This window comes from Oryctolagus cuniculus, chromosome 11 (genome assembly GCF_051225735.1).
Source record: "Oryctolagus cuniculus isolate XC-2025 breed Fujian yellow rabbit chromosome 11, ASM5122573v1, whole genome shotgun sequence".
Taxonomy (NCBI): domain Eukaryota; kingdom Metazoa; phylum Chordata; class Mammalia; order Lagomorpha; family Leporidae; genus Oryctolagus; species Oryctolagus cuniculus.
In genome coordinates this window covers 99,703,020-99,710,795 of record NC_142877.1, presented here as the reverse complement: position 1 = coordinate 99,710,795, position 7,776 = coordinate 99,703,020, and the positions used below count along the sequence as shown (strand labels likewise).

General features: G+C 39.9%; 1 protein-coding gene across 4 annotated transcripts in view; it reads right to left on the bottom strand.

The window, feature by feature from the left end:
• Positions 1-469: 469 nt before the first annotated feature.
• CFAP54 (cilia and flagella associated protein 54) overlaps positions 470-7,776 on the bottom strand; it is a 372,444-nt gene continuing 365,137 nt past the window's right edge. For all 4 annotated transcript variants that reach the window (XM_008256922.5, XM_089308813.1, XM_089308814.1 and 1 more), the window contains one exon: positions 470-910. The gene's annotated coding sequence lies outside the window, so the exon portion shown is untranslated. The remainder of the gene's footprint in view (positions 911-7,776) is intronic.

Here is a 7,776-nt window from a genome sequence, read left to right as displayed (position 1 = left end):
TAAATTTGCATTTCTGTTGTGCTGGCCCACAGTTTATAAATTTTTGTGTTTTCACAGTTGGAACTATGGTTGGTATACGATGATGCTCAATAAAAAAGGGGAGGGGTATTAGGGCAGGTATTTGGTGCAGTGGTTAAGATACCACCTGGGATGCCTGCATTTCATATCAGAATATCTGGGTTCAAATTCCCACTCTGCTTCTGATTCCAACTTCCTGCTAATAATGTGTACCCTGAGAGACAAAAGGTGATGCCTCAAGTATTTGGGTCTCTACCACCTACCTACATGGGAGATTAAATTGAGTTCTGGGCTCCTGGCTCTGTTCTGGTCCATATCCAGATGTTGCAGGCATTTGAAGAGTGAACCAGCAGACAGTAGATCTCTGTCTCTATCTCTCTACCTTCCAAATTAAAAAAAAAATTGTAATATGTATTGAATAAATAAAGGACTAAATATACACATATACACATTTTTATCAGAATACAGTTTTAATTGACTTGAAAATTTATTCTTTTCAAAACACAAGAGAATAATAGGAAAGCCAAAGCAACTGAATGAGGGCACAGACTAGATGGGCAAACTGAGAACAAGCTGAAGGGACACAGAAACGTATAAGTAACTGGGAAGAAGGTGGTCAAAGCGTCCTGCTGGGAGATCAAACATCTTTGACGCTGCAGGAGACCAGTTGAACAACAGCAAAAACTCGAGGTGATATCTGGAGTATTTGGATACATAATCAACGATCAGATGTGGCAAGATCCAATTCTGAACTGGCGCCTTCTGTGCAAGTGAGATATTGAATCATTACTAGTTCTTTGCTAGACCAAGTTTCCAAAGACTGACAGATGTTGCTGAAAACCTCCTTGGTCTGATGTCACACTCTTGACTCAGATCTCCGTTTTATTCAGCCCTAGAGAAGGAAGAAACAGGAATCAGAGAACTTTGTGATTTCACTATATGTGCTTCAGAAATCCAAGGCACACACAAACATCATCCTCTAAGAGGCCAGGATGTCCCTGTCTGCCGCTTGGAGCTGGACCCATCTTAAAGGAAGCAGAGTTCCTTCCTTCACAGGTATTGGTCATAGTAAGTTCCAAATTAGACCTCTCACAATGGGTTAAGCAGTTGCTAGGCATGCCTGTACCCCATGTCGGAGGGCCTGGGATTGAGTCCTATATCTGCTTCTGATTCAGCTTCCTGTAAGTGCACCTGAGAGCCAGCAGGTGATGGCTCAAGTCCTTGAGTACCTGCCACCCACGTGGGAGACCTGGTTGCGGTTCATGCTTCCTGGCTTTACCTGGTCCAGCCATAGCTGGGGCAGGCACTTGGGGAGTGAACAAGCAAATGGAAAGTTGCTCTCTCATTTGTTCTATCTTCCTGTATCACTCTGCCTTTCAAATAAATAAAAATGAGTAAACATTTAAAAAATGTCATAAGCCTCTAGAGATCTTAAGTAGGCAGGTGCCTATAGGAGTCTGTAGGCACCACAATAATCTGGAGATAAGAATTGGCAGAATCTGGGCATAAATATGCTATTGATGTGGTCACTTTAGAATATAGTAAAAAAGAGAGAACATTTGCCAGGAAGCAGAATGTTTTTGCTGAAAACTCTAGCAGATAAACTTTTAAGTCAGGGGTCAATGAACTAAGGCTTGGAGGTCAAATCTGTCCTACCAACTATTTTTGTTCAGGCATTGAGGTGAGAATGGATTTACATTTTTAAGTGTCGGGGAAACATCCAAAGAAGAATATTTCATGGCACATGAACATTATATGAAATCTGAATGAATAAGTAACAACCTGTTAGAATACAGTCATGTTTGTTTATATTTTGTCTATGTTTTCTTGCTGTAATGGCAGAGCTGACAAGTGGTAATGAGGGTGCAAAGCCTAAAATATTTATTCTCTGGCCCTTTACAGAAACAGTGCTTGGGCCCATGGTGTTGTCTGGGAATGTGAGTTTCAGTTCTGCTTAAGGCCATTGTTGCTGCCCGGGGTGTTAACTGGACTAAAGAAACAACGTCACAGGGGAGAGGGCTGCTGAGACACCTGCTGAGAAGTGGGTCAGAGCCCAGATGTGACTGAGAACCTCCAGGCTGAATCAAGTCTGAAACCAGCTTACCCCAGACTCTTCAGGTGCCTAAGTGAGTAGATTCACTTTGTTGTATGATTCAGGTGAGGGTCAATTCTCTATCACCCAAAACCAAGACTCCTAACTTCTAGAACTCTAAGATCCAGATGTAACCTCAGTCCTTGCTGTCCTTGGAAGGCCCAAACTTCACTCAAATTTCCCATTCCTTCATCTACAACAGTCCCAAACCATTGCTGTAATTTTGACAAATTCGCAGACTTGTTCCATCCTTGTCCTACCAATACCATACCCGTGATTTAGACTGTCACCCATTATATCTCATCAATAGCTTCCCAAGCATACACACATATTTTATAACTATGATTTTTTTAAGTTTTTTTTTTCATTTTACTTAAGGGCTGGGGGATCATTGAAAGAGCTCACTTCATGCACAGTACGACCTCTTATTATCTCCTGACTATCCATTATGGTCTCCTTGTTTTTCTCTCTTATTCTTAAATTTCCAAAGCAAATGATTTCTTTTCTTTGTAGGATGAGTAACTATCCAAGTGTGGCTGAAACTGTCTCTGTTTTAGTACAGTCCTGGTTTTTGTTCTAAAAGTTCCACATCCAAAGAAATGTCTCATTTCTGGGCAAATTTGGAATGTCAGTGACCTTCTCTCTCCATCTTGAGTAGATTTACCTGCTTCTCCAATAACTCTGTGTGTGTGTGTGTGTGTATAATTCATCCATATGTAGCAAACTATACCATCTAGGTTTGTGAACAAGGGGTTTTTGAAAAGTTCATGAAAAATCACATTATGAAAAAGCTGCTGCATAGATTCCAAATTTTTTTCATGTAAAGAAACTTATGTTTAATTCATTTTTCCATAAACTTTTTTGAAGAGCCTTGGGAAATACACTCTATGATATCTGCATGAAAAAACGAACACCATATTTCTCAGAAGGTGTCCCCGGCACTGAGACGCATGACTGCGCTTTGCCAGATGAGGAGTGCCCTCACAGAGAGAGCAGTGTTCGTTTTTGTTATTTCAAGGCTCATGGTTCCTTCAGTCTCTGCCTATTTTCAATCACTCCCCAGGAGCTTCAAACAATTATTTTAATTCCAGTTTTATACCTGTTTTCACTGTTTTAGTGGCAGACAGTTCAGTAAACACTCTTTTGCTATCACCAAAATTGAACTCTTACCTTATCATCATTAAACAAAACAAACCACCTCTCCTCTTTTTAGGCAAAACTGAATTGTAAGAATGCAAGAATGCACTAATAGTCAGAAATGATTGTTATTGGGCTCCAAGGTTTGCCAGAGATTCTTCCAAGTGCTTTATTTATCCCAAATTTACAGATGACAAAATTGAAGTTCAAAGTTAAGAAACTTCTTAAGTTCATGCAGGTGGTGTAGGAAAGCCAGGGCTCCAATCTATACTGTCTCCTATCAGAGCTGGCTGGTTGGCTCTTTTCACCACAGCACTACACTGCTATTCAAGTATAGGCTGTTGTCCCTTGATAGAGGCAGTTCTGAGTGAATTTAAATTTATAATAAAGAACTAAACTGAATAACCTTTGTAGTCCTTTAAACTTATTGATCCTATAAAAGTGATAACTCAAAATCAGATAAAATATAATTTCCATGCTAGAAAAAAATATTTTCCCTCAATCAGAAATCTAGAAAATGGACACATAAGATAGTGTTTCTATTTGTGCTCAGCTCCTGCAGAATCTTTCTTTTTCCTGTTGCAGAATTTGACTTCCACCACTTCAAGCAGAACTGTCTCTCTGTGGTTCCCTGGATGGCGGCAGCGCTAGTTGTATGTTGTGTTCATTCTGAATGCAGTGTCAAGATTGATCAACCAGCTTACCTCAGCCAGTTCAAAGTATCAGCCTTTGAAGTCTTGAAAAACAGCTGCTGCAGTGTGTTTTTCTAAGCCACCCCAAATATATTTGAAAAATATTTTAACCAGAGAAATTGCTCTAAGAAAAAAAACCCACTGAAGTGTTTTTCCTCATTCAGAAATAAAAATGTTTTTAAGTCTCAAATGAGTCTTCCCTTCCTTGCCTTCCCCGCCTTGCTGCATGCCTCCCAAATGGTTCTGATCAGAAATGGATATTTCTTTGCAAAATAAAATAAATGACAAATCACTGAGAGAACAGCCCACAGTTCTTGAAACTGACTTAGAAAATGTGTTGCATTTTATTGCAGGCTACTGTAGAAGACAGAGTTTACTTACAGTATGTTCTCAAGAGGACTCACAAGATAAACTGTTTTCTAGAATTAGTGTGAGGATCAGAAACCAGTACGTTTTGTTAGTACAAAGTCTGTTTTTCCTTCACGACACTGTTGATCCTATAATGTGCTCCATTTACTTGCTGGAGCCGCAAAAGCCTACAGGCACATCTGCAGTTGACTCCCAACAAATGTAAAGGATTTAATGATTTTTTTTAATTTAAGGTCTACAAACTTAAAGCATTTCATATACATATGCACTTAATGCACTTCATATACAAATTTAGGAACATAATGATTCTTCCCACCCTACCTTCCCCCCTGCCCGCACACCCAACCCCCACCTTTCCTTCTCTTCCCTTATTCCCATTCTTATTATTTACAAAGATCTATTTTCAGTTAATTTTATACTCATAAGATTAATCCTACACTAAGTAAAGAGTTGAACAAATAATATGAAGAAAAAACCAACAACAACACTGTTCCTCAACAGTCGAGTAAAGGGTTGTTCAAAATGATCGCATCTCAAAGTGTCAATTTCACTCTGCTGGATTACTTTTTAGGTACTCAGTTACCACAGGTCAGAGAGAACATACAGTATTTCATTTCTTGGGGCTGGCTTATTTCACCAAGTATAATGGTTTCCAGTTGCATCCATTTTGTCGCAAGACAGGATTTCCTTTTTTTTTTTTTAATAGCTGAGTAGTACTCCATAATGTATATATACCATAATTTCTTTATCCAGTGTTAACAGACATCTGGGTGATCCCATATCTTAGTTATTGTAAATTGAGCTGCCATCAACGTGGGGGTACAGATCACTCTTGCATATGCTCTTTCCTTTTGTTTGGGTGAATTCCCAGGAGTGGGATGGCTGGATCATATGGTAGGTCTCTATGGAGATTTCTGAGGTATCACCACACTGTCCTCCACAGTGGCTATACCAGTTTACATTCCCACCACCAGTAACAGTTTTCCCCACATCATCACCAGCATTTGTTGTTTGCTGATTTCTGTATGAGAGCTAATCTAACTGGGGTGAGGTGAAGCCTCATTGTGGTTTTGGTTTGCATTTCCCTGATGGCTAGTGATCCTGAGCATTTTTTCATGTATCTGTTGGCCATTTGAATTTCCTCTCTTGAAAAATGCCTGCTCCAGGTCCTTTGCCCATTCCTTAACTGAAGTGTTTGCTTTGTTGTTGTTGAATTATTTCAGCTCTTTATAGATCCTGGATATTAATCCTTCATCATTTGCATAGTTTGCCAATATTTTCTCCCTTCTATTAGTTGCCTCTTCACTTTGCTGAGTGTTTCTTTTGCAGTGCAGAAGCTTCTCAGCTTGATGTAATCTCATCTGTCAATTTTGGCTTTGATTGCCTGTGCTTCTAGAGTCTTTTTCAAGAAATTTTTGCCTATCCCAATATCTTGCAGTTTCCCCAATGTTCTCTAGTAATTTGATGGTATTGGGCCATAGATTGAGGTCTTTGATCCATTTTGAGTGGATTTTTGTCTAAGCTATGAGGTAGGGGTCTTGTTTCAAAAACAAAACAAAAAAAAACAAAACTGACCTCACTCCTGGCTCCATCTAACTTTCCTTTCTTTTTTGTGTGTGTGTGCCTAATTTTTTTTTTGACAGGCAGAGTTAGACAGTGAGGCAGAGAGACAGAGAGAAAGGTCTTCCTTGCGTTGGTTTACCCCACAAATGGCCACTACGGCTGGCGTGCTGTGCCGATCTGAAGCCAGACCCTGGGTTCTAGTTCTGGTTGGGGTGCCGGATTCTGTCCTGGTTGCTCCTCTTCCAGTCCAGCTCTATACTATGCAGTGGAGGATGGCCCAAGTGCTTGGGCCCTGCACCCGCATGGGAGACCAGGAGGAAGCACCTGGCTCCTGGTTTCGGATTGGCACAGAGCGCCGGCCGAAGCAGCCATTTGGGAAGTGAACCAATGGAAGGAAGACCTTTCTCTCTGTCTCTCTCTCTCTCACTGTGTAACTCTGCCTGTTAAAAAAAAAAAGTGAACAATTAAGTGGTAAACAAAATTTGAAGGCCAAACAAGAACCTGGAAAAAAATAACAAATTATTTGAAAAGAGTTCATATCCTTGAGACTGAGGAACTTTGGAAATTAATAAAAAAAAGATGAATATATATGTACAAAGCTAAGCAAAGGCCTGGAGAGGTATAAGGCCCTGAATAAAAATTGCATTAAAAGGGTGACAAAATTTCAACTTTGTGTCCCTGTAAAGGAACACAAATCTAAATGTAATGGGAACTTATATTCATTTGTTTCCTTAAAAATCTCCCTACCTTGGAATCTGACGTGCAGGAGGAACAGACCTGCCAATAATTGTGCTTACAAAATGAGTGAGTATGACAGGAGCAGAAGGGCCCTCATGCAGGTTTCAGGGAGGACGTGGTAAAGATGGGCTCTGTGATCCGGGAGATGCCTGGACTGAGTCTGGAATGAGGAGCTTGGGTTACAAGAGGTGAGCTTCTTTTAAAATTGCTAATTGATGCCTGAAAGTTGCAAACATGTACATGCTGTGGAATGGCTAAATTGAGCTAATGAACATACACATTACCTCACATATGAGAGTACTTTAAAGATCATGGAAAATGGAATTAAATGATAAGTGCATCTTGGTACAAAAAATTGGAAATCCATGCATATGCATCTCTTCAAAAAGTTCATAAAAATGCATATTATGAAAAAAGAATGCACAGATTTCTATTTTCTTGCACAAAAAAAAAACATTTAAAAATTATTGGTTGTATTTATTTCAAAGGTAGAGAAATAGAAGCAGTAGAGAGACAGATAGATACAGATCTCCCATTCCCTGATTCACTCTCTAAATACCTCCAATGGCTGGGGCTGGGGCTAAGCTGAAGCCAGGAGTAAGGAGCTCAATACAGATCTCCCAGGTGAGTGGCAGAAACCGAATTACTTGAGCTATCACTGCTGCCTCCCATGGTGCACATTAACAGCAAGCTGGAATGGGAAGTGGAGCTGAGACTCAAACCGGGCACTGTGACAAGGGATGTAGGCATCCCAAGTGTCATCTTAACCACCATGCCAAATGACCATCCCAAACATATTTTTCAATTCCACTGTTTTGCATGAACATTCTGAAGTACTCTGTTAGCAATTTTCAAAACTACAACATATTGTTATTAACAATAGTCACCATGTTGTACAATAGATCTCATGAGTGCTATTTCTCCTATCCAACTGAAATTTTGAACCCTTTGGCCAACAATCTCTCTAGTGCTCCCTACTCCCATTCCACCTCGTCCCTGGTTCTATGCTCTACTTCTGTGAGTGCAAGTTTTTTAGATTTCACATTTAAGTAATATCATGCAGCATTTGTCTTTCAATGCCTGGCTTATTTAACTTAACATAATGTTCCCTGGGTTCATGCATGTTATCACCAGTGACAGGAATTCCTTCTTTTTAAAGACTGAATA